Source organism: Stegostoma tigrinum, chromosome 8 (assembly GCF_030684315.1).
Source record: "Stegostoma tigrinum isolate sSteTig4 chromosome 8, sSteTig4.hap1, whole genome shotgun sequence".
Taxonomy (NCBI): Eukaryota; Metazoa; Chordata; class Chondrichthyes; order Orectolobiformes; family Stegostomatidae; genus Stegostoma; species Stegostoma tigrinum.
The window spans coordinates 75,868,992-75,887,199 of record NC_081361.1 but is presented as its reverse complement, the minus strand read 5'-3'; the positions used below and the strand labels follow the sequence as shown (position 1 = coordinate 75,887,199).

Below are 18,208 nucleotides of genomic sequence, written 5' to 3'. Positions count from 1 at the left end.
ATGCTCTCCATTTGAGAAATAAAACACGGTGTCTGCACGGGTACACAGTTATGTGGTTGAGGGGAGAGGGAGAAATTGAAAGTTATTGTTCAAATGTTTAAACAAACTGGTTTAAAATTTGTCCAGTGTGTTGAGCGCTTTTGACAACAACGAATTTATGCTGTGCACCGCGGACTATAACGCCATATCATTGCAGAATCAGGCTTAGCACTGACCTCTGATTAACGCTGAATTTAAATTCCGTAGGTGCATACGGCTTGAGACTAGCACGCTAAACTAACTTTATACGAATTGTGTATTCATGCTAAAGAAGTGTATCTTGCCTGATGTGTCCAAACGTGTCTAATTAAACCGAATTTGTCGTTATTTTTCATCATTAATCGAATCATAGGATACCAGTTAAAGATGTGAAAAAATACATTTAAGTGTACACGGGAATGATGATGATTTGCTTAAGAACAATTTCTAATGGGTTCGTTTTCCCCCTCAATACCATCACACACTCAACAGATGGCCTCCGGAACTGTCAGCATGCCTTGGGGATTTTTACTTAGAAATCCAGTGTGCAAGTTCCGTTTTCTTTCAGAATTAGGATTTGCAAACTTGGCTGTTACCAACATTTCTTAAGCGATAATAGTAATTGCAGATGCTGGAGAATCCGAGATAACAAAGTATAGAGCAGGATGAACACAGCAGGCCAAGCCGCATCTTCGGAGCTGCTTGGCCTGCTGTGTTCATCCAGCTCTAGACTTTGTTATTTCTTAAGTGATGTTTTGTGGCTCCCCATGTGAGGTAAAGCATATTTTTCACAGGGATACTTCTGGTGGATTTTCGAGGATAAGAGTTGTTGTTTTGATCTGAACCACTGTCTCTGGCTTCTGCACTGCCGCTCACCTTGCTGCAGTTGCATTAGCGAGATGACTGTGCTGGGCCTTGAAATTTTTACAATTTACATCAGTGGCAGAGAATTGTGGGGGACGGGTTGGCATGATGGCATGGCAACTAAATTTGCTGACTATGCAAAGGTAGGTGGAGAGGTATTTAGGCAGCAGGGATGGCAGTGACGGTGGCTCAGTGGTTGGCACCGCTCCCTTGCAGCCCTAGGGATCTGGGCAACTGTCTGTGTGGAGGTTGCACATGCTGTCCATGTAGTTTTCCTCTGTATGATTCAGTTTCCTTCCACAGGCCAAAGATGTGAACATTGAGTGGGTTGGCTTTGCTAAATTGCCTGTAGTGTCCACGGATTTGCCATTGGAAATCAGGTGGTCTGAATGGGATGTTCTTTGGAAGATCAATGTGGACTTGATGAGCCAAATGGCTTGCTTCCACACTGTTGGGATTCCATCAGTAGTAAGGAGTTTGCAGATGGATGCAGACTGAATGGGCAAAAAATCCAGCAGATGGAGCATGATGCAGGAAAATGTGAAGGAGGAATAAAAGAAGCAGAGCATCACTTAAATAGAGAACCACAGAACCTGAGGTGCACAGGGCTTAAGTATTCTAGTACAAGTAAAAAAAAAGTTAGTATACAGATAAAGCACATAATGAAAAAGACTGATCTCCTTAATTATGAGAGGAATTGAACACAAGAGGAAGGATTACCTGAGTTTTATTTATCATAGAATCCCTACAATATGAAAACAGGCCATTTGCCCCAACAAGTCCACGCCAACCCTCCGAAGAGCATCCCATCCTAACCCACCTAACCTAAACATCCCTAAGCACTATGGGCAAGTTAGTATAGTCAATCCACCTATCTTGCACGTCTTTGGACTGTGGGAGGAAACTGGAGCACCCGGAGGAAACCCATGCAGACACGGGGGAAAATTTGCAAACTCCACACAGACAGTCGCGTGAGACTGGAATCGAACCTAGGTCCCTGGCGTTGTGAGGCAACGGTGCTAACCTGAGCCACCATGCCACTGTAGTTGTATACCAATCTTTAGTACTTCATGCACTCGGATGTCAAGTTCCCTGTGTATAACTGGATTCTTCAATCTGCTTCCATTTAATGGTACACTGCTTCTATATTCTTCCAGCCAAATGGACCAACTCACATTTTCCCATGTATTTCATTTGCCCAAAGTTTGCTCACTTAGTTAACTAGTCTATAACCTTTTTTGTAAACTTTTTTTTTAACTTGCAAACTTGCAGTCCACCTATTATGGTGTTATTGGCAAATTTAGTTTGCTCCCTTCATCTAAATCCTTAATATAAATTCCAAATAGCTGAGGCCCAGCAGTGCTCCCTGTGGTAGTCCACAGCTTTCGGTTTGTCAACCTAATAACGATCTATTTATCTTCACCCTCTGTATCCTGTTAGCTACCCAATCTTTAATCCATACCAATAGGTAATCACCCACAACATGAGCTCTTATTTTGTGTTTTGACCTTTTGTGAAAGCTTATTAAATGCCTTTTGTCTTCAAAGGACTCTATTAGTTATGTTCCTTTAACAAAACCATGTTGACTCTGTCTGATTGCATTACGATATTTTTAGGTAATCCACTATAACTTCCTTAATTCTAGCATTTTGCTGTGGTAGATGGTAAGCTCGCTACTTAAAATTTCCTGTTTTTTGTCTCCCACCTTTTAAAAGCAAAGAATAGTACAGCACAGCAATAGGCCCTTTGAGTCTATCAAAACTGCACCGATGCATGATGCCTTTCTAAACTAAGAACCTTTTGCTTTTATGTGGTCTGTATCCATCTGTTCCCTGCCTATTGTCTCCTCCGTCAAATGCTTCTTAAATGTTGTTATGTATCTGCCTCCATCACTTCCTCTGGCAGTGCATTCCAGGGACTTAACATCCTCCGTGTACAAGAACTTCCCTCTCACACCTCCTTTAAACCTACCCCTTTTAACTTCAACCTATTTCCCTAGTAATTGACATTTCTCACCTGAAAAGGTTTTGCCTATCTGTTCTATTGATGCCAGTCATAATTTCGTAAACTTCCATCAGATTGTCCCCTTATCCTTTGATGTTCAAGTGAAAACAAACTATTTCTTCACCCTCTCCAAAGCCTCCATGTTCTTCTGGTAGTGCAGTGACCAGAACTGTATTACAGCATTGTCAATACAGTGTGGAGCTGGAGGAACACAGCAGGTCAGACAGCATCAGGGGAGCAGGAGAGTCAAGGTTTTGAGTCGGGACCCTTCCCCAGCATCTGTAGTTCTTGCTATCTCCTTGTATACAACAATTGTTACCTGATTAAAGTTGTGTACAACTGCTACATGCCGATTTTTGTACTCTATCTCTGTCCTTCAACTAATGAATAAATGAAGAACCCAACTTCAGGCACCTGTCCTGTGACTAAAGAGGATACAAGGATTTCAAACAGGGCCCCCGCAATTTCCTCACCTCCCTTCGTCTGCGCTCTGAGAGAGATTCTATCACTTCTTGAGTACTTGTCAACCTTAATGCTTTTCAAAACATTCAACACCTTTTTTGTGTTGACATGCCCTAGAGTTTCAGCTAACTCTTCCTGAGACTCACCATTCATAGTGTCCTAGCAGCATCTCAGGAGCATAGCTTTTGTGCTCCTGAGATGCTGCTTGGCCTGCTGTGTTCATCCAGCTTCACAGTCTGTTATCTCGGATTTTCCAACATCTGCAGTTCCCGTTATCACTCATTCATAGTGTCCTCCTTTTTTGTGAATACTGATGCAAAATAGTTGTTGAAGACCTTAATTAGTTGCTCTGGCTGCACACACAAGTTCACTTTTTTGTCCTTGGTGGATCTATCCTTTCCCTAACCACCCTTTTGCTCTTTGTATAAAACATCTTGGAATTTCCTTATTCCTGTTTGCCAAAGACAGTTTATGGCTCCATTTACTCCTAATTCTTTTTTAAAAATTAATTCCTGCTATCTTTGTGTTCTTCAAGATCGCTGTCTATCTTCAGTTTCCTAAACCTTATGCATGCCTCCTTTTATCTTTTTGACTAAGCTCTCAATTTCTCTTGTCATCAGAGGTGCCTGAATCTTGCCACCATTATCCTTCATTTTCACAGGAACATATTGGCCTTAAGTCTAATCAATCAGCCTTAAGGAAAAAAAAAAATTCCAGCATGCCAGATGTGGACTTACCCTTACACAGCTGCCCCAATTTACATTTCCCAGTTCCTGCCTAATCTTTTGGTTATTCACCTTTCCCCAATTTATTACTTCCATCTGGGGGCTACTGTTACCTTTATCCATAAGTTACAGAACTATGTAGAGTGTTCCTGAAATGCTCCCCCAGTGAAACTTCGATCCCTGGCTGGATTCATTTCCTTAATATCAGGTCTGGTATGGCCTGCTCCCTAGTTGGACTATTTACATATTGTTTCAAAAAGCTATTCTGAACACACCTAACAAATTCTGCCCCTCACTGTCCAAACCACTTGTACTAAGTGTGTCCCGATCAATTAAGGGGAAATTAAAATCACCCACCACAAACCCTGTTATTTTTACATTTTCTCACAATCTGTCTATATATGTGTTCCTCTTTCACCTGTTGAATGTTGGGACATCTGTTGTACAATCCCACTGAAGTGATTGCATCCTTCCTGAGCTGTGCTCATGTGGTCTCATTGGACGAGCCCTCCAGTACAGCTGTCATTTTCTCCCTTATTTGTAATGCAACATCCCTCCCCACCCCTTATATCCCTATCTTGTCTGAAACATCTTGAATAAGGTATTAAATTGTTATTTTCCAGCTCTGAGGAAGTTTGGAATATGTGACTGTCTACATGGACCCTTCCAATCTAAGTGAAGTGGCTTTGCAGTCTTCTTCCTGCAACTCAGGTGTTTGAGAGCCATAACCAGACTTCCTGTTAGATTTTATCTTGATTCTCTTATAATTCTCACCATGGGAGCCACGTTGAGTGGTTCCAGCTGATATATCGCAATGCTGTGCGGCTAGGACTTGAGGTTAAAGCTTGGCTGACAAATAGTTGGCAAAATTTCAACTTTATTCTGGAGGTGAGTTTGATTCGCCAGATGTAATAGTTATGCTGTATACACTGTTGTATGTTAGAGGGAGTTTCTTACAGAATTGTGTGCCCTTCATCTTCAGATATTAGGTAGTACACTTTGTAGGCATTGCCAGCAGAATCTTACTAATTGACCTATTGCAGTAGCCAAAGTACAGTTTACAGTTCACCTTATTTAAAACATTAAGACTTGGCACAACATTGTATAACTGTGCAGAATAGCATGGCTTAACCATGCACCCATAGATTCAAGTTATCTGCTTCTATGTAAAATTAAGGTTGGCTGCAATATATTATTTTCAGATATGTAATTGAACGCTAAATGGCGCATATGCAGGAATGAGAGAAGACACATTTCCAATCACCAACCCTCTCCCACTTGAAAACGTTAACTCCTTGCCGAATTACATACCCATGAATGGCATTTGTACTGACAAGGGATGAGCTATTTTTCTAAAGCCCAAACTGCTGAAGAGGAAGCAGAATGATCCACAGGAGGGCAAAATTGTAAAAACAGAGTGTACTGAGTATTGGGACTGAAGAAGCTGAATTTTCAATGCCCTCTAATGTTATGAAACACATTGTTGTAAGTGCACCAGTTACGATGTTGCACCAAAAGAAACTCTTGAGGAAGATAAAGTATTGCACAGTACCTTGCTTATAATATGAACAGCAATCAAGATTGGAATAAACGTATGACACACTTAATCATTTGGCGCAAGTAACAATTTTACAAATCCTGTAGTGTTTATTTGATTGGATTCTTAATCAGTTGAATTAGGTTAGTAATTTACTTTGATATCTATCTTTGTAAACCATCAGAACATCTACAACAGAGTAAAAATGTCACTGGGTATCCACCTTTATCTTCTACATCATCCATTCCAAACTTGCCTGATAATTCTGTTACAGATGAATTATGTAATATGGTAATTATATTTTGGGTATTTACTCTGTGTAGCTGGCGGCTTGGGAGATATCAGTAGTTGCAACACAAAACTACAGGGAGTACGGGGAATATTGCAGAGCTGATTTAATATTTCAATTTTTAAAAACTCTTTGGAAGAAGATGTAGGAAAGAAATTAAGAGTACACTTGTCAAAAGGTAAAGTATTATTGATAGTCTGTTTGCCTGAGGAATAATGCAGAAAATAAAGATTCTTGTTTAGGCTGTGAATAATTGTCTACTGCAGCCATATACTGGTCTTCATTTTAACCTGAGCTGCTTTCTTCACCAGGTGAGCCTTTTGTTTCTGTTCGCTTCTTTCACTACTCTTGCATTAATTCTCAAGAAGTCACAGCTATCAGTGACTCTCCCAGTTGACAGTGTCAATTCTGGATTTCTTTGATTTCTTGATTTGGATGATTTCTTTTTTGTTTAGTTCACTAAAATGTTTACTTTATCACACAATTGACAGCTATGGTGAGGCAGAATATGATAATAGAACTGAAAAACTGTCAATGTTTCTTTTAAGATAAGCTTCACAGAGGCAAATATTAATTTCCAATGAAAAAAGTAATTGATAGGATTCATGCTTTTGCATTAGCAAGTTATTGAAATTGTCAGTTACATATGATATTTTGTCTAGCTTAGTCAAAGAAACAGACCCAAATGAATGACCCAGAGAAGAAAGGAAATTCTCTAGATACTTTGAAAAGGAAGCCTTATTCTGATGTTGCACTGAAAATCAAGCCCTGCTATTCCCAAACTTATCACAAAAGTGAAAATTTTAATTTAAAAATGTGAAATTTCCCAGTTTAAATGTCTTTTTAGACCCATGCTAAGAGACAGTGTGAACCAAGTTTGTGTAGTTAACAAGACTTACTATTTATTACAAATTGATTCGAGCCACAGCTTTCAACTGTCGGCATCGAACTATACCAGCTAAGATTCTTCCGCACTTATAACTCATCCACCCATACATACCCACATGAAGACACACGAATCTCTGGAACTATTGTGGAAGGAAAAATTGGAAAGGTAGTTCATTGGCCCCTAAACACAGGGTTGGCTGTGGACTGCAAAATGTACTTTTTATTTGTCAGGACTTGGCTCTGGATCTTGTTTCTCTAGGTACTGTCACAGAGGCATAGAGCAATTAGTTCACAACTTGCATCTCACTTTCTGGATTCTTCTGCAACATTGGCTTTTCTGTTTGGACCCCCAAGTTTTTCAGCTACTTGTGTGCTAATGGCAGGCTTAAGACCTTTGCCAACTGGTCACTACTCCGCAGACTATTCTGCTACTTGTTGACAGCTGAATCTCATGATGCTGAGGCCTCTGGCTCCAGCTTGTTTGCAGTCATCTTCCTGCCTCCAACCCTTGTCCATGATGCCAAAACTATTGGTTGAACAAACAACAGTGTAAACAGCACTTGGTATGTGTTGGCTGCTAGCTTTTAAAAAGCATCGCAATCCCACCCACCTTGGTTTCCAAACTGGATATTTTTATAAATGCAGTTCCAAATCAAAGGACAAAATCAAGCTACTACATCTCATATGCATCAAGTCAAATGGACTAGATTTCTAGAATTGGTACTGGCCATTGAGATGCAGTGGAAGTCTTCTGTCTTGTAAAATGATTGTTTGCGGAACTCTATACTTCAACACAGCAGTCTCTGCATCATGTAAGCTGCAAAGACTGTCATCTGAGAAAGTGTATGATTCACTGCCATCTGTTTTACCTGAGTTGCTTTATTCACCATGTGAGGTTTTTGTTTCTGTTCGCCTCTTCCAGTACCTTGCATTCAGCCTCAAGGATTCACAGCCACCAGTGACTCTCCCAGTTGACAGTGTCAATGTCCACCATCTTAGTATCTTACTTGTAGCAAAGAATTGTGATATCCAGGAGCTCGTGGACCAACAGCCAATTTACTACATGAAGATCTTTAGGTATACAGTTATTATCTAGTCAATAAATGTGACCAAATCAGCATGGACATTCTCGACTTAGCAATGAGTGTATGTTGATGGAATTAGCATGCTCAAGGATCTCAGAGTTAGTGATGCTGTCCTGCTAAGAAATTCGAATGTACATCTGAGACAGTGAAGATGCAAACTGTGATAATAAAATGTGAGGCTGGATGAACACAGCAGGCCAAGCAGCATCTCAGGAGCACAATATCCAAGATGCAAACTGTTCTGCCTTTTCTACTGGCAAGCATCTATTACCCTGATCTCACCATTGCAAAGGACTACACTGAGAAGATTGGCTTGGTAGATTTGCAGTTTGGTGTTCTCAGTCAGGTAGGTGTTCCACGCTCATACTCAGCACGAGTATAACAGCTGCAATCCTTGTGATGCAAATTTTGCTCTCAGCGTCACTAACAGACTGCTGGGTATTTTGAATTTGGATGTTGAAGCCATCAAAATCCTTCTGCATCACATGGTCAGTGCTGGTGACATGATAATATCCTGATACATGGTAGTTGCCTTTTTGACTATGGTAGTCAAATCAGATTTGTTCCAGGTAACAGTGAGTTTGTCCACTTGCTGCTGAAGATGTTCTTCGCTATGGATTGCTAGTGCAGCATCGTCAGCAGAGGACAACTGTCCACTGAGGACTTCATAGATCATACAGTCATAGAATTCTTGCAGTGCAGAAACAGGCTATTCGGCCCAACAAGTCCACACCACCCCAATGAAAAGCTTCCCACCAAGACCCATCCTCCTACCCTTTCCTTGTAACCCAGCATTTTCTATGTCTAATCCACCTAACTTACACACCCCTGGACACTACAGGAAATTTAGCATGGCTAATCCACCTTACCTGCACATCTTTGGACTGTGGGAGAAAACCAGAGCACCGGGGAGAATGTGCAAACTCCACACAGACAGCTGCTGAGGGTGGAATCAAACGCAGGTCCTTGGTGCTGAGAGACAGCAGTGCTAACCACTGAGCCACGGTGCTGCCCCCGACTTGGTGTAGTTTTGTCTTGGATTTCGGAGCGGCAAGCCTGAACAGCTTTTCGACAGTTTCGGAATGTAAGTAGGCTCCCTGCAGCTAATTTGAAGACTTACAATAGTGGCAAAGAGTGTCACTTCCAGAAAAGATTCGTGTTTAAGCCTACTCCAAATCTGAAAGTGTTCAGATATTGTCCTATCTCTCTTTACTACTCATAATGGTATCTAGAGAGAATGTAATTACTTAGAGCAGTTTTAACAGGAAGCCAATCTTCTCCAGCATTTTAAGTAGACCATCTCTGCTCACAATGCCTTGGTGAGATCAATGAAGTCAGCATTTACTGGTGTCCTTTAAAGTTCCGAAGAAGAATCATTGAACGTGAAATCTTAACTCTACTTCCCGCTCCTCGGATGCTGTCAGATTTGCTGAGTTTCTTCACCATTTGACTCCCGTGTTAGTTAAGTACCTATCTAAATCTGTCTTAAAAAATGTTCAATAATTCTGTTTCCACTGCTGTCTGGGGAAGAGAATTCCTCAGAGCCATGATATGTCTCTCATTTATCTTAAACTGGAGATTCCTTATCTTTAAACTGTCCCCTAGTTATGGTCTCTCCAATAGTCCCCAAAGTTGAGGAACTTTTTTAAAAAAAAATTAATAAAGTAGTGTCGACCATGGACCCGAAGATGATTGAGGATGTAACCAAAAAGATTGAGAGCAGAGGGGTAGACGTTGTCTTCAGACATCAGTAAAGCTTTAGACAAGATTCTGCATGGTAGACTAATTAGTAAAGTTAGATCGCATGGGATTCAGGGAGAGCTTGCCAAGAACAGCAAGGTGGGAGCCGGTAGCCGAGGGCAGCTGGTGGCGAAAGCTGGAGCAGGGATGAGGTTGAGCCTTTAGGAGGAGTGCAAGCCCAGCATGGCCAGGTGCTTATGGACTGTGGTGTTGGAACTGTTAACTGTGTTTCTTTGTTTTTTACCTTTTTAGTAAGAAGGACTGTAATGTTTAACTTCTAAACTTTGTTTTCATTATTCTTCTGCTTTGCGCAGAAGATTCTGTACCTAGGCACCTTCGTGCCTAAGATGGTGACTTGTGAACTTTTCACTGTACTTCATTTTGAACCGAAGCGCAGTACAGGCTGTATATTCGTGTGAGTACGTGTGACAATAAACCTAATTCAGTTCAGTTCAATTGGATTCAAGATTGGCTTGATGGTAAGAGACACTGTCTTTTTTTGGACTGGAGTCCTCTAACCATTAGTGTTCAGCAAGAGTCGGTGCTGGGTAAACTTCAGTCGCTCATGTAAATGATTTGGATGAGAATATAAGAGGCATGGATGGTAAGTCTGATGACACCAAAATTGGTGGTATAATGAACAGTGAAGAAGGTTATCTAGGATTACAAAGGGATCTTGATCAATTGGGCCAGTGGGCTGAGGAGTGACAGATGGAGTTTAATTTGGATACAACAAACAAGGGCAGGATTTATATAGTTAATGGTAGGGCCTGGGTTGCGTTGTCAAACTGAGACCCAGGGGTTCAGGTAGTTCTTTGACAGTTGCTTCACAGGTAGACGGGGTGGTTAAGAATGCCTTCATTGCTCAGCCCATTGCGTGTAGGTGTTGGGACATCATGTTGAAGTTGCACAGGACATTGGTTAGCTCACTTCTGGAGTACTGTATACAGTGCTGACTATCCTGCTGCAGGAAAGATATTATTAAATTGGAGAGGGTACAGAAAATATTGACCAGAATGTTGCCAAGACTAGAGAGTTAAAGGACAGGTTGGGATGTTTTTCGTTGGAGTGTAGAAGGTTGAGGGGTGACCTTTATGATTCTATAAATCTCCATGAGAGACATAGATAAGGTGAATATCCTTATTCAGCAGAAAACAGAACACATCAGTTAAGGCTGCATCTGTGATGCTGTCACACCTAGTTTGTCCCTTCAGCTGGTGTGGGAAAGACCACCAAGTGGAAATTTTTAGATGTGGTGATATCCTTAGCAGAACAGTTGTTTTCCCACTGTGCCCATGTTGAGAGTTGTGCCAGGTGACAGATCCTGCCAGTTGAGACCTGGAAACATTTTTAGTGGAGATGGATGTTTCTTTTCTCACCACTTTTTTGTCTGGAAAAAAAGGTCTTTTTCTTGCAGTGGGTGGAGTTCAAAACTAGGGGGTGTACTTTCACAGTGAGAGGAGAAAGATTTAAAAGGGATCTGAGGGGCAACATTTTCACTAAGAAGTGGTAGATGCAGGAATGGATACTCTATTTAAAAGACATTAGAATAGGTACATGAAAAGGAGGGGTTTGGAGGGATATGGGACAAACACAGGCAAGTAAGATCAGTCTAGTTTGGGGAAACTTGGTCAGCATGGAGGAGTTGGACCGAAGGGCCTGTTTCCATGCGGGACGTCTCTGTGATGGCATTTCTGCTTTGATTGAAGAAACCTCAAAGGTTACAGCCTAAGGGGTGATCTGTGGTAACTGCACAAGTTGAGAATGCTGTTCAGAGTCATATCAAGTAATGACCATACCCAGCTAGTGCCAGTGCCCTAAAGTTGATGTTTCTGGGATATCTTGTGGCACAGTGTGTTCTGAAATAAGAGGATGATACTGCAGAAACCTCATGATAGTAGTTTATGGTTGACAACTCAAGTGGTCTCTGAGTGTTCTTCTTTATCTTTACCAGGACATGCTGACCAAGGTAGGACTGTCAGGTCTCCTGGTCCACATGTATTCTTGCATTGAAATTTCCCAGAAGGTAAAAATTTAGGAATTACACTGATTGTTGTGTCAAGTTCCTCGTTGAACTAATCTTTTGCCCCTCTATTCAAGTGTAATGTTAGAATATGAGATTAACTGGTCCCGTTTAAGTTGAGATACAGAGAGAGAGATCACGTTCTGAACCATTTTGTGAGTGTTCTATCATTGAGAGTAGTGATGTCATTATAGCAAAGTCTACAAGTTTCCCATGTGTTCCTGTGAATTTTTCTCCTGCTAGATGAAGTGTGATGTTTTTGTTTAAAGTGATCCACTTTCACTGAGCCTGATCTCTGGTAACAAAATAACGTCAATATTCAAGCTGTCAAGTTCCAATGTCAGTCACAGCTATCTTGAACAGATTTTGACCAGCTGAAAGTCATTTTCTGATTCTATTCATGTGCTCCTGGCGAATCAGAGTTGGCATTTTGTTTCGGTCTGTTTGCCTGGTATGATGGCTTCTGTCCATTTGTTGAGCGGAGATTCTAAGTTTAAAAACACCCATTGAAGGAGTTTAGCAGAACTCTATTTGGATCTTACCAATTAGACACTGCCAGATTTCCAGTGGCTGGTGGCTGACCAATGTATGGCTATAGTTAGACTCCACCCCCAAAACCGTCAAAGATAGCCATTTCTCTACACGAGTTGGGCTTGTCACTTGTAATTGTTGTCTCTAATACTGTATTAATCCCTTGCAATAAAAACCAGTGTCCTCTCCATTAGTGCAAGCTTGGACAGAATTTATGAAGTTGCTGGGCTAACCAAATGTCAAGTTCATCCTCTATGTACTGAGTAGGAATGCAAAGCACTACATGCGGCATGGCTAGTTTGCAGGAGTTGGTGGAAAGATTAAATGTTTAAACATCAGTCTGCCTTTTAAGAGTTTGTGTTTTTATCAGAGGGTCAAATCTCTTGAGTTCCTCTGAAGATTTAAACTGAGGGCATGAGAGACTTAGTTTCCGTATGTTACCATGAGGAGGGATAATTGAGGACTTGCTGATGCAGAGACTGTATGTGAGAGAGACTTACAAAGACTTGTTTTCTTCACACTGTTGTCAACCAGCAGTGTAAGCTGAAATTGAGATGCAAACTAGCACATAAAACTGGTTTCTTCACCAACACACTAGGTGCTTCATATTAACCAGTTGGACACAGTGAAGATGCAAGTAGATTCTTATCATATGGCATCTGGTGAGAATGTTGCTCTTTTTGGATAGTTGGAATCAAATACAATGCAAATTGAAGTGAAAGTGCCCTCTGTAACCTGACTTTAATTTCATTTGGGAAATTAGAAATACAACTTTATTATATGTGGACATTTCTAGTATGCTTCCGTCAGTATTCTGGTAAAAGGTGTTGATGACAGATCCAGGACTAATTTTGAGTGGAAGTATATTTTATCGCTATCTATAAGTAGCATCCACTTGTCTAATTCTTTTTGGGTTTTTTGCTTTTCTGTCCCTTTCCGGGCTACTCACCTGTTTTTATTTTATCTGCATTGCATCACTAAAGAATTGAATTGAATTATTTATTGTCATGTGTATTCAATGTAAAAATGCAGTGAAAAGTGTGTACCTTTGCTGTACGTACATGGTGCCATTCACATTAACTTAGAATAAGATTAGAAAAAGAAGATACCTTGAAAGTCCAACATTTCTTTTCACTGCCACGGTCCCATTCAGGGCTTTCCAGCCCTCGCCATGCCTCCGCCAAAGTCCCACTGCCACCGCTGCTGCCTCACTCACCCACTCTTGGCGGCTCACTCTTAATCTACTGCCATTGTTCTGGCCCACACCTGATCCACTGCTGCAGGACACAACCTGCGTATTCAGCTTCTGTCACGTGGTTCCCGGTTGCAACTTGGCTCCTTCCTGACTCATTAGCTAGGTCGTTAAAGAGGTGAAGGGTGGGGATAGAATTACTACAGAGGGAGAAAAGAAAGAAAGAAAGAGAACTGGTGAGCAAAGCTCTGAATGGAGCGACTTACCCTGCCGGCATCTTGCCAGCAGCTGATGCATTCTTTCCTCTGAGTTCTCTCCCGTTTGGATTCTTCCTCATGAAGTTCGACAATATGACAAGGCTGCACCCTCAGCATTCTGTTCTTGGGAAAAGAATTGTTTATATTCAACCCCTATGTTGCTCTATTTACTCCAAGCAAGAAAGGAACTACTTTTGGTTTGAAAAGGAAACCTCTTATAAATTCAGGTGATTCTGAAAGACGATTTTATGTGTGCAACCAGTGATTTCAAAAGATATGTGCTCGAATTCACTCCCCCTTTTCTGTGGTACATGGGAACATAGGAATAGGAATAGGCCATTCAGCCCTTCAGGCCTCTTCAACGATTTAATGAGATCATGGCTGATATGTGGCTAAGCTTCATATGCCTGCCTTTGGCCTGTATCCCTTAATTTTTTTTGTTAAGCAAAAGGTATTATCTATCTGAGATTAAAACTAACAACTGATCTAGTAATAATTGCCATTTGTTGAAGACATTTCCAAACCTTGGCCACCATTTATATATAGAAATGCTTCCTAACATCCCTCCTGATCAGTCTATCTCTAATTCTCAGACTGTGTCCTGAGGTCTCGGTAATTTCTTGTTCTTTTGTAACCAAATGACATAGTTATATACAGCACAGAAACCGACCCTTTGGTCCAACTCGTCCATGTTGACCAGATATCATACATAAATCTAGTCCCACTTGCCAGCATGTGGCCCATATTCCTCTGAACCCTTCCTATTCATATACCCATCCAGATGGCTTTTAAATGTTGCAATTGTACCAGCCTCCACCAATTCTTCTGGCAGTTCATTCCAAATGCACACCACCCTCTGCATGAAAGTGTTGCCCCTTAGGTCCTTTTAACATCTTTCCCCTCTCACCTTTAAACCTGTGCTGTTCAGTTTTGGACTCCCCTACCCTGGGCTAAAGACCTTGGCTATTTACCCTACCCATGTCCCTCAAGATACTATAAACCCTCCATAAGGTCACCTCTCAACCTCCAACACTCCAGGGAAAGTAGCCCCAGTCTATTCAGCCTTCCAACCCAGGCAACATCCTCGTAAATCTTTTCATTGATTTGTAGGCTTCCAAGGCGGAATATGAGGTGCTGTTCTTCCAGTTTCCGAGTGGCATGGTTGTGACACTGGAGGAGGCCCAGGATGGACGTGTTATCCGGGGAGTGGGAGGGGGAGTTGAAGTGGTTCACGACTGGGAGGTGTTGATCCAAAACGTCAGCTTTCCTGCTCTTCTGATGCTGCCTGGCTTGCTGTGTTCCTCCAGCTCCACACTGTGTAATCTTTTTCTGAACCTTTTCAAGTTTCACAATATCCTTCCTATAGCAGGGAGACCAGAACTGCACACTATATTCTAATTGTGGCCTAATCAATGTCCTGTACAGGCACAAAATGACCTCCCAACTCCGATCCTCAATGCTCTGACCAATAAAGGCAAGCATACCAAACTCCTCCTTCACTATCCTGTCTACCTGTTACTCCACTTTAAAGGAATTATGAACTTGCAGTCCAAGGTCTATATTCAATAACACTCCCCAGGACTTTACCATTAAGTATGTAAGTCCTGCCCTGATTTATTTTTTCCAAAATGCAGCACCCCGCATTTATGTAAACTCCATCTGCCACTCCTCGGCCCATTGTCCCATCTGGTCAAGGTCCCTTTGTCTGTTGAAGTTCGCCGATCCTCCTGGCACAACGCTGGTCACAGGCCTCCAGTCTGAACAGCAACCCTCCAGCACCACCCTGTGTCTTCTACGAGCCAGCTCTGTATCCAGATAGCTAGTTCTCCCTGTATTCCATGTGATCTAACATTGCTAATCAGTCTACCATGAGGAAGCTTGTCAAACGCCTTACTGCCCTCCTCAATCTTCTTTGTTACATCTTCAAAAAACTCAATTAAGTTCACGAAACATGATTTCCCACACACAAAGCCATGTTGACTATCTCTAATCAATCCTTGCCTTTCCAAATACATGTAAATCTTATCCCTCAGGATTCCCTCCAACAACTTGTCCACTGATATGGCTCACCGGTCTATAGTTCCCTGACTTTTCCTTACTACCTTCTTTAAATAGTGGCATCATGTTAGCCAACCTCCTGTCTTCTGGCACCTCACCTATGGCTATTGATGATGTAAGCAAAGGGCCCAGAAATCACCTCCCTTGCTTCCTGCAGAGTTTCAGAGTACACTTGATCATGTCCTGGCAACTTATCCACATGTATGCATTTTAAGACTTTTGGCACCACCACCACCTCTGTAATATGGACATTTTTCAAGATGTTGCTGTTTATTTCCCCAAGTTCTCCAGCTTCCATATCCTTCTCTACAGCAAACACTGATGCCAAATACATATTTAGTATCTCACCCATCTACTGCAATTCCACACATAGGTGGCCTTGCTGATCTTTAAGGAGCTGTATTCTGTTTCTAGTTACTCTTTTGTTCTTAATGTATTTGTAGAATCCCTTAGGATTCTCCTTAACTCTATTTGTGAAAGCTGTCTCATGTTCCCTTTTTGCCCTCCTGATTTCCCTCTTAAGTATACTCCTACTGCCTTTATACGCTTCTAGGGAATCTTTCAATTTCTGTTGTCTATATCTGACATATGCTTCCTCCTTATACTTGACCAAAACCTCGCTTTCTCTAGTCACTCTAGTATAGCATTTGCTACTCCTACCAGCCTTGCCGTTTTTAAAAAAAACCAGAACATACCATCTCTGAACCTTCATTATCTCATTTTTGAAGGCTTCCCATTTTCCAGCCATCCCTTTTACCTGCAAACATCCGCCCCAATCAACTTCTTGCCTTTGGGTGACACAGTGGCTCAGTGGTTAGCACTGCAGCCTCACAGCACCAGGGACCCGGGTTCGATTCCAGCCTTGGGCAACTGTCTGTGTGGAGTTTGCACATTCTCTCCGTGTCTGCATGAGTTTTCTCCAGGTGCTCTGGTTTCCTCCCACAGTCCAAAGATGTGCAGGTTAGGTGGATTGGCCATGCTAAATTGCCCGTAGTGTTCAAGGGTGTGTGGGTTATAAGGGGATGGATTTGGCTGGGATGCTGCAAGGGGCGATGTGGACTTGTTGGGCCGAAGGGCCTGTTTCCACACTGTAGGGAATCTAATCTAATCCAGTCAGCCAGGTCTTGGATTAATGAAATGTGAGGAGTTAGCTTTATTTTAAATTCAATCAAGTATTAAACAGTATAATTAAATGATAAAACCCATCCTGAATTTGCAAGCAAGCAAACTGAAGAAGTTAGAGTTGCGGAGAAGTGGAATCGGAAAAAAGAAATTTAAGTTCATAAGCAAAAGTATCAGACATTCCCACATGCCTTTTTAGTTGTTTTGATAGTCCAGTGGTATTGCAGACAATATAATTTGGTAGTTCTTCTGGAGACAGTCACTTTTTAAACTGCGATCAGTCCTTTACCAGAGTGGATGCTCTGGTACTTGAAGATCTTTTTATTTTAAATTTTCTATCTTATTCTAATTTGTAACAGAGATAGCACCTGAATGCTCAGATCCTGTTATTTCAATTCTACAGGCCTTCTTGGTGTTACTGTCTTTCTGGAACAAACAGACCCACTTATTATAATAAGATAACAAAGTGTGGAGCTGGATGAACACAGCAGGCCAAGCAGCATCTTAGGAGCACAAAAGCTGACGTTTCGGGCCTAGACCCTTCAACAGAGAGCGCATCAGTAGATTCCCTACAGTGTGGAAACAGGCCCTTCGACCCAACAAGTCCACACCGCCCCTTGGAGCATCCCACCCAAATCCGTCCCCTTATAACTCTCTGAAGGGTCTAGGCCCGAAACGTCAGCTTTTGTGCTCCTGAGATGCTGCTTGGCCTGCTGTGTTCATCCAGCTCCACGCTTTGTTATCTTGGATTCTCCAGCATCAGCAGTTCCCATTATCTCTCTCCACTTATTATAATAGTCTTTCCCAAGTAGGATTTTGATCATGTGATCACTGGTTGTTGGCACATAAGGATGTATCTGCATTAATAAGGGAGCTTTGATCTCCCATTGTCAAGTCTTTTAAGTCGCAGTTGAACCAGGAGAATCTTCAGCACTTCTCTGACTTGAAAGCTTTCCTTTGTCTCTGGTAGTTTCTGCAGATGTATTGTATATTATCTGTTTTCCTTGGGCTTTTCCAGATGGCTCAAGCAATGGAACTGCATTAATTCATGTCAAGCTTAGCCTTTCTTGTATGTCAAGATACTGCTACAGCCTTTTAAAAGATGGTATCTTGGCTCATTTAAAGATGATTTCTTTCAAATGAAAAATCAATCTGCAGAATTAAGGACTAATAGTTCAAATTTTATAACTTCATGGTCATATAAAAGCTTCCCTTTCTCTGCTTTAAACGTTCCACCAAAAATGCAAACAAAGTATTACAGGTACTGAGATCTTAAATAAAAACAGTGCTGGAGAAATTCTGCAGATCTGACAGCATCTGTGAAGAGAGTAACTGGTTAATGTTTCAAGTCTAGTGACTCTTCCTCCTTTAAAATGGGTTCCTTGAGCAGAGATGGGAACGTTTTTACTGAAA

The 18,208-nt window shown here is 41.6% G+C and overlaps 1 protein-coding gene across 4 annotated transcripts in view; it reads left to right on the top strand.

Moving 5' to 3' along the window:
- Window positions 1–18,208, top strand: part of LOC125456394 (MAP kinase-interacting serine/threonine-protein kinase 1-like) — a 97,232-nt gene that overhangs the window by 1,333 nt on the left and 77,691 nt on the right. The window lies entirely within an intron of this gene.